General features: G+C 41.6%; 1 pseudogene; it reads right to left on the bottom strand.

Moving 5' to 3' along the window:
* Window positions 1–1,218: 1,218 nt before the first annotated feature.
* Window positions 1,219–4,474, bottom strand: LOC117795816 (annotated as a pseudogene).
* Between the last annotated feature and the right edge of the window lie 3,808 nt (window positions 4,475–8,282).

The following is an 8,282-nucleotide window of genomic DNA, read 5'->3' as shown; positions in this document are numbered from 1 at the left end:
CTATACATATCTCCAAAGCGATACTTAATCTCCAAAGAAACACAGTAACAAGGTCATAATTCCTCTTAACATGATACTACGATCCTGCATACAACCCAAAACCCACTAACCCGTTTCCCAGAAGAGAAGGTAAAGTCCTTGAGTGATGTTTGCTCTTTGATATTCCATAGCTCAAATAATACAATGTAAAATTAACAGTACCTAGCACCATGATATAAAGTCAGCATATCTATAGTACATGGTAAGAGGGTAAGAGAGGAGAGAAAACAAAGATATTTTCTTTTAAAAAATATTTTATTTATTTATTTGTCTCAGAGAGAGAGAGAGAGAGTGCAACCAGGGGCAGTGGCAGAGGGAGAGGGAGAGGCAGAAGCAGGCAACCCCCTGATCAGGGAGCCGTACACCAGACTCCGTCCCAGGACCCTGGGATCATGACCTGAGCCGAAGACGGATGCCCAACCAACTGAGCCACCCAGGCGTTCCCAAAGATATTTTCTTAATATATTTATATATATATAAACACAAGTGTATTCAATACAAAATAAGGAGGAAATACTCATAGCAATTACAATCCTCATTTTTGTAACTGGCCATGAGGTTGCAGCTGGTATTTATAACCACCTTCTACTCACCATTTTGTATTCACTTTGCCTTCAGCAGGTACCTCAGCTGGTCATGGTTTTTTACCTGGTGGGGTGACTCAAACCTTCATTTCTGAAGGGTCTGAGTCATTAATTACTATTCCTACCTGGTTTGGGTTGTTGTAGTTTATATCAACCTTATTAATATTATTTAAAGATTTTATGTATTGGGACACCTGGGTGGCTCCGTCAGTTAAATGTCTGCCTTCAGCTGGGGTCATGATCCCAGAGTCCTGGGATCGAGTTCCGCATCAGGCTCCTTGCTCAGTGGGGAGCCTACTTCTCCCTCTGCCCGCTGCTCCCCCTGCTTGGGCTCTCTCTGGCAAATAAAGAAATAAAATCTTTAAAAAATAAAGATTTTATTTATTTGAGCGAGAGAGAGCGAGAGAGTGAGAGAGAACCCAAGCAGAGGGAGGGGCAAGCAGAGGGAGAGAGAGGTACAGGCTTCCCCACTGAGCAGGGAGCCTGATGCGAGGCTCAATCGCAGGACCTGAGCTGAGGGCAGATGCTTAACCGCTTAATTGACTGAGCCACCCAGGAGCCCCTACATCAACCTTAATCATAGGATATGGAAATACTAAGTGACAGTGTGAGGGTGTCTTGAATTCCAGATATGCTCTTATTTCGCTCCATCATGGAGTATTTCAATTTCGCCTTGGTAGTTGGGGCCAATCACCCCAGTAACTCCCTTCCTTACCTGTTGATACAGAAGCACGAGGAGCCCAAAGCGGCTGGGTTGCAGTCTTAACTTCCAGTTCAATGGAATCATTGTCGTGTCTCCTGGTAGAAGCATCTCTTCCTTTGGAACTAGGACTTCTAGGCGAGGAGAGCATAAAGTCATAGGAATAGGAAGCAGACATTTTGTTTGTGGGTTAACAGTGAGTAATATCACTCCCGTTTCTACCCCTTAATTCCAAAACCCCTGAATCCTGGCTCTGGGAGGGATAGCACCATATATTAGTTGTTGTTTCACAGCATACCCTACCTTTTGGAGATCATTGCCCCAGTCCTGCAAGGCACTGCCACCAAGCTGGGACTGTAACTGAGTCTTCCAAAGCCAGCTTTGAAAGGATGGTGGCACATGGTAAGAGTGAATTCCATGAGCATGAGCCCATTGCTTCACTTCTTCTGCTGTGAAGTGAATTTCTTGAACTGTGGCAATGCTGTGGGGAATACCATGAAGGTGGATAAGGCATTCTGTAATTCTACAGATGGTAGTTCCATGCATTGCATGCATGGAAGGCAAATCCATATCCAGAGTAAGTGTCTATTCCACTAAGAACAAAACACAGTCCTGTCCATGATGGAAACAGTCTAATACAATCGACTTGCCACCAGGTAGTTGGCTGACCACCCTGGGGAGTGGCGCCATGCTGGGGGCTCAGTGTTGGTCCCTGCTGCTGGCAGACTGCGCACTCAGCAGCGGTCATAGCCAGGTCAGCACTGATGAGTGGAAGGCCATGCTGCTGAGCCCATGAGTAACCTCCATTTCTGCCATCATGGCCTCTTTGTTTATGAGCCAGTTAGGCGATGCCAAGGGTGGCTGGGGAAAGGCTGACGGATATTCATAGAATGGGTCATCCTATCCACTTGATTATTAACATCCTCCTCTGCTAAAGTTATCCTTTGGTGAGCATTCACATAGGACACAAATATATTCACATTTTTTTTTACCCAGATATGTTCTTTCACATACCCGTTCCTCAAATTTCTTTGTTGCCAAATTTCCAATCATATTCCAAGTCTTTGATTATTGAACCAAATCATTGGCTCAGACATGAATCAGTATATAATTGCACATCTTGCCACTTCTTCCAAGAAAAGTGAACAAGCTGGTGCACTATCTGAAGTTCTGCCCACTAGGAGGATTTCCCTTCACCACTGTTTTTGAGGGATGCCCCAGAAAGGGGCTGCAGGGCTATGACTGTCCACTTCTGGGTGGTGCTTGCGTATCATGCAGAACCATGTGTAAACCAGGTCTGCGTCTTTTCTTCCTCTGTCAGTTTATCAACGATAAACTTGCGATAACTCCCCATGAGGCAACAGGTGCAAGATGGAGGCAAGAAGGCCATGTAGTAGGACTGGGGAGCACGGGCATTTGGGGCACTTCCTTATGTAATTTACTTGCACCTTCAGGGCCTGCCTGGGTTTGATCACATATATACCACTTTCATTTGATGCTGGAGTGTTGCTGTGCATGCCCAACTTTATGGCTTGGTGGGTCAGATAACACCAGTTCATGATGGGCAGCAGAGGTCACATATAATTTGATGGCCACAGTCAAGCATTCAGCCTCTTCCAGGGCCTAGAAGCAGGCCAGGAGCTATTTCTTGAAAGGAGAGTAGCTATCTGTGGAGGATGGCTGGGCCTTACTCCAAAATCCTAAAGACCTGCAATGCAATAAATCTACAGGGGCCTGTGAAAGGCTCCAGGCAGCATCCCTATCTCTCACTTCCACTTCAAGTACCATTGGATCTGTATACGGCCCAAGTGGCAGAGCAGCTTGCGCAGCAGCCTGGACTGTTGCAGAACCTTCTCTTATTCTGGGCCCCAGTAAAAACTAGCAGCATTTTGGGTCACTTGGTAAATGGGCCGGAGTAACACACCCAAATGAGGAGTATGTTGCCTCCAAAATCCAAAGAGTTTGGAGAGTTGCTATCCTCCTAAGATAAGACAGTGTAGGTGTATTGCTGGTCTTGCCAGGTGAAGGCTGGCTCTGGTGGGTTTTATGGACAGGTATGGAGAAAAAGTCATTTGCCTGATCAATAGCTGCATACCAGGCACCAGGGTATATTAATTTGTACAATGATGAAGTCTCAGCTGGTACAAGAGCTTCACTTGGAGTCACCATCTGGTTTAGCTTGCGATAATTTGATGTTATTTCCTAAGACCCATCCATCTTCTGCCTAGGAGAGCACAGTGGGTCCTTCCAGGAATGCCAAATGCTTTTGATAGGCTGTTTTCTTAGATTTGTACAGTTCTAATGGTTTCCACTTGGCCTTCCCCACCATAGTAGCCCTCACTGCACAGGTTGGAGAACAAATGTGGGGATTCTGCCAGCTGCGAAGTATGTCTACTCCAATTATGCATTCTGGATCTGGGGAAATAACAACAAGATGCCTTTGGGGACACACTGGGCCCACAGTGAGATGGACTAGAGTTAAAACTCCATTGATCACTTGACTCTTTTGAGCCCTTACTCTGACTAGAGGGCCATAGTGGCATTTTGGGTCTCCTGGAGTCAATGCCTATTCACAGCCAGTGTCCAGTAGTCCCTGAGAGGTCTAATCATTTCCTTCTTCCCACTGCAGTTATCCTGATAAATGGCTGTAGGTCCTTTTGGGGAAGGCTGGGAGAAAGATTAAGAGTATAAATTTGGTAGAATACTGGGGTGGTTCCTCAAAGGGACCCATTTCCCCTGTTCATTCCAGAGGTTCCTGATTTGTGAACTGGCTCAAGTCTGGGAACTGATTGACGGGTTGTGACACTCTATTTTAGGATTTGAATTAGACTTTTGTTCACTTGACCTAGAACTCTGCTTGTACAGGTCAAGCAAGAATTTCATAGGCTTCCTATTGATTTCATTTCCAGGAACACCATCATTAACCAGCTAGTGCCATAGGTCTGTATGAGTCAGACTCTTCTGCTTGCTTTGATCTGCTGTCCTTTGTGGTAACTACACCCACCTTCCCTTTGATGTTGTAAAGCCAGAAAAGCACTCCTTGGGCCTTGAAAAGGCAAGTCACCTTGAGTTCAATAGGAAATGAATCCTGCCAAAAACCTATGAGCCTGGAGGAGGACTCAGATGAGCTCCCAGGCCTGGCTGATGCCATGATTACAGCCTTGTGAGACCCTGATCAAGGCTGTAGCTATGTTATACTGGACTCCCAAAGCATGGAAACTGAAATGATAAATGTTGTTTCAACCTGCTACTTTTTTTTTTTTTAGATTTATTTATTTTAGAGAGGAGAGAAAGAGAAAGAGAGAGAGAAAGACAGTGTGTGTGAATGGGGGGGAAGGGCAGAGGGAGAGGGAGAGAATCTCAAGCAGACTTCCCACTGAGCATGGAGCCCCACTTGGGGCTCAATCCCAGGACCCCAGGATCATGACCTGAGCTGAAGGCAGATGCTTAACCAACTGAGCCATCAGATGCCCCAATATATGTGAGACTTTTAAAACACTTGTGTGCCAGTTTGAATGAAAAAAATATGTATACAATTTTTGGGTAAAGTATTTCTTTTTTTGTAAAATAAAAAGGTAAACTATATGTGAATTAAGAATTTTGTTAAAGTCAGTCAAGCTGAGAGTCAACTACGAAAGGTGTGGACAGATTATTAGCGATACACTAGAACTGAAATAATATTGTATCACTAAGTCCTTTTTGAGGAATCTACTAGACAGCAAGTTCCAGACAACAAAATGACTAAGGCACTGACATAACGATTGGTTGTGAGCATTAAATATACAGGTATTTTTCTAGAAATTAATACTAATTGAAGATTAACAGGGAGAGTATGCTACCTACTGTCAGTATGCTCTGACATTGTAGGTATAGCACAACTATTTAAAAAATGGGGGGAGCCTCTGGGGCACCTGGGTGGCTCAGTCGGTTAAGTGTCTGCCTTCAGCTCAGGTCCTGATCCCAGGGTCCTGGGATTGAGTCCTGGGTGGGGCTCCCTGCTCAGTGGGGAGTTTGCTCCTTTCTCTCTCCCTCTGCCCCTCCCCATTGCTCGTTCTCTCTCTCTCTCTCTGTCACTCAAATAAATAAAAAATAAATAAAATCTTAAAAAAAATGGGGGGTGCCCCTGAAAGAGGTGGAGATTAATTCCCCACCCCCTGAATGTGAGCCATATTTTGTGACTTGCTTCCACAGATTAGATTATAGAAAGGCAGGAGGGAGGGATAACTTTACAGTGGACAAAACTGGTAAACACCACTTAAATATATGTCTGTGTATCTGTCTACTAAAAAGTCCTATCAAGAATTACAAACCCAAAAGCAATGATCATGCCTCACTGCCTAGATTGTGCTATTAAAATATTACTTCCCAGTAAATAAAACCAGGGATTCTTAGAGAAATGACCGAAGAGCAGGAAACATATAAGATGTGTCTAGAATATTCTTGCCATACCAGATAGCAAAATCATATCAAAAAGAATCAAGAGCCAGCCTAAGTTTGATCCTACAGAAAGACAGAACCAGATAATAAGTAACTCCTAATGAAAGAACACAATACCATAAATAGCCTTTCAAAAAAAAAATCAAATATGAGCTGACCAAGACTCTGAATCCAGAGGACAGAGAATCATGTTTGAACTATAGTATTAAGTACAATCAGCAAAAAATCAGACTGCAGGAAACTTCAAGTTAAAGAATTGAGTGCCTTTACAAATAAATTGTAAGAAAAAAACAAGGGCCACTTACAGACTGAAGATTTAAAAGGTGTATCAAAGATAATAAGAAAACAGGCAAGATAAACTGTAACGTTAAGAGAAATACATTTGGTTCTTGAAGCCATAGAGAAATTTAAAAATGTGATTACTGTAAATGTCAAGTTAGGGATGTCCATTAATGGCAGAGTAGATTTACTAAGATAAATCACACTCTGGGCCACAAAATACATCTTAACAAACTTAATACTATAGAAAGATAGCCGAAAATTCCCCAAATACTTGGAGGTTAATCCACACACTTTTAAATAGCATATCGGTCAAAGAAGAAGTCTCAAGAAAAGGTAAACATTTTGAACTAAATGAAAATGAAGTACAAAGTTTCAAAATTTGTGGAATTCAGTGAAAGCAGTGTTTAGAAAGGAATTCATGTCCCTAAATACATATAGTAGGAAAAGAAAAGACCTAAGAATAAAATAATGTAAGCTTCCAGTTTAGAAAACCAGAGAAAGAACAGCAATTTCAACCTAAATCAAAGAGTAGAAATAATTATAGTCACAGTAGAAATAAATGAAATTGACTGCCAGAAATCAATAGAGAATATCAACAAAACCAAAAGTTGGTTCTTCTTCTTTTTTTTTTTTAACAGTGCATGTTTTTAAAAAAGATTTTATTTATTTATTTGAGAGAGAAAGAGAGACAGCACAAGCTGGGGAAGTGCAGAGGGAAAGGGAGAGGCAAACTCACCACGTTGCAGGGAGCCTGACACAAAGCTCGATCCCAGGACCCCGAGATCATGACCTGAGCTGAAGGCAGATAATTAACCAACTGAGCCACCCAGGTGTCCCCAAAAGTTGGTTCTTTAGAAACATCAGTCAGATTTGTAAAACTCAAATGAGGCTAACCAAGTTAAAAATAAAGTCACAAATTACTATTATCAGAAATTAAAGAAGGGACATTAAACTATCAACATAACAGAACTAAAAAAGAATCATAAGGGAATACTAGAAACAACTTTAAGCCAAAAGATTAGATAACTTAGAAGAAATGGACGAAATCTTAGAAAGACACAAACCATCAACACTGACTCAAGAAGAAACAGATCTGAATAGATCTAAAGTAAGTTAGCAAATTGAGATAGCAATAAAAAAAAAAACTTCCCACAAAAAAAATCCCAGGATCAGATGACTTCACTGATGAATTCTGAGGCATTACCCTGACACCAAAATGGAAAAAGACATCACACACACACACACACACACACACACACACACACACACACGCGTACACAGCAGTATCTTTCATGGCTACATACTGAAACAAACAAACCTAAAAACAAAAGTTAGCAAATGAAATCCATTTATAAATAAAAAAGAATATACGTGATCATCAAATGGGATATATCCAAAGGAATGCAAGGTTTATTTAACATATGAAAAATCAATTAACGTACATCACATTAAAAAGAACAAAATCCACATGGTCATATCAATAGATATAGAAAAAGTATTTGACAAAATGCAATATCCTTTCATGATAAAAACACTCAGCAAAAGAGAAGGGAACTTACTCAACTCATAAAGGATATCTATGAAAACCCCACATCTAACCATCTAATGGTGAAATACTAAATGTCTTTCCCCTAAGTTCAGGAAAAAGACAAGGATGTTCTCAACACTTTTATTCAATATTTACTAAAAGTTATAGCTAGGACAATTAGACAAGAAAATGAAATAAAAGGTGTCCAGACTGGAAGGGAAAAAGCAAAACTCTCTCTTTGTAGATGACATGGTCTTATATATAGAAAATCCTAAGGGATCCATTAAAAAACCACTAGAACTCATAAACAAGTTTTGCAAGTTTACAGGACACAAGATGAGTATACAAAAATCTACTGTAGTGACATCAGGGAAGATGGCTAAGTAGGAAGTGCTAGGAATCCCTCTCTCCACTGGAACAGTAATCAGATTGGCAGGAAGTTGTCTGAAAACTTAGACACTGGTAACTCTGGAGTACGTAGAACACTTGTAGCATCCAGCAGAGAGTTTGATGAGGAGGCTGGTAAATTTTGTCAATTGCAACTTTGATGAGAAAGGGGATACCATTTTCCATCCTCCAGCCCTGGAGCAGGCATCTACAGGGTCAACAGCCCATGGTCCTGGTGTGGCTTGTTGGAGGCAGAGTGGGCAAGAACAACTTTGTCCTCCAAAAGTCAGGGTTGTACATTCTGATTGCTGTTTTTTTTTTTTTT

Source organism: Ailuropoda melanoleuca, chromosome 2 (genome assembly GCF_002007445.2).
Source record: "Ailuropoda melanoleuca isolate Jingjing chromosome 2, ASM200744v2, whole genome shotgun sequence".
Classification (NCBI taxonomy): Eukaryota; Metazoa; Chordata; class Mammalia; order Carnivora; family Ursidae; genus Ailuropoda; species Ailuropoda melanoleuca.
This window is presented reverse-complemented; position numbering and strand designations above follow the sequence as displayed.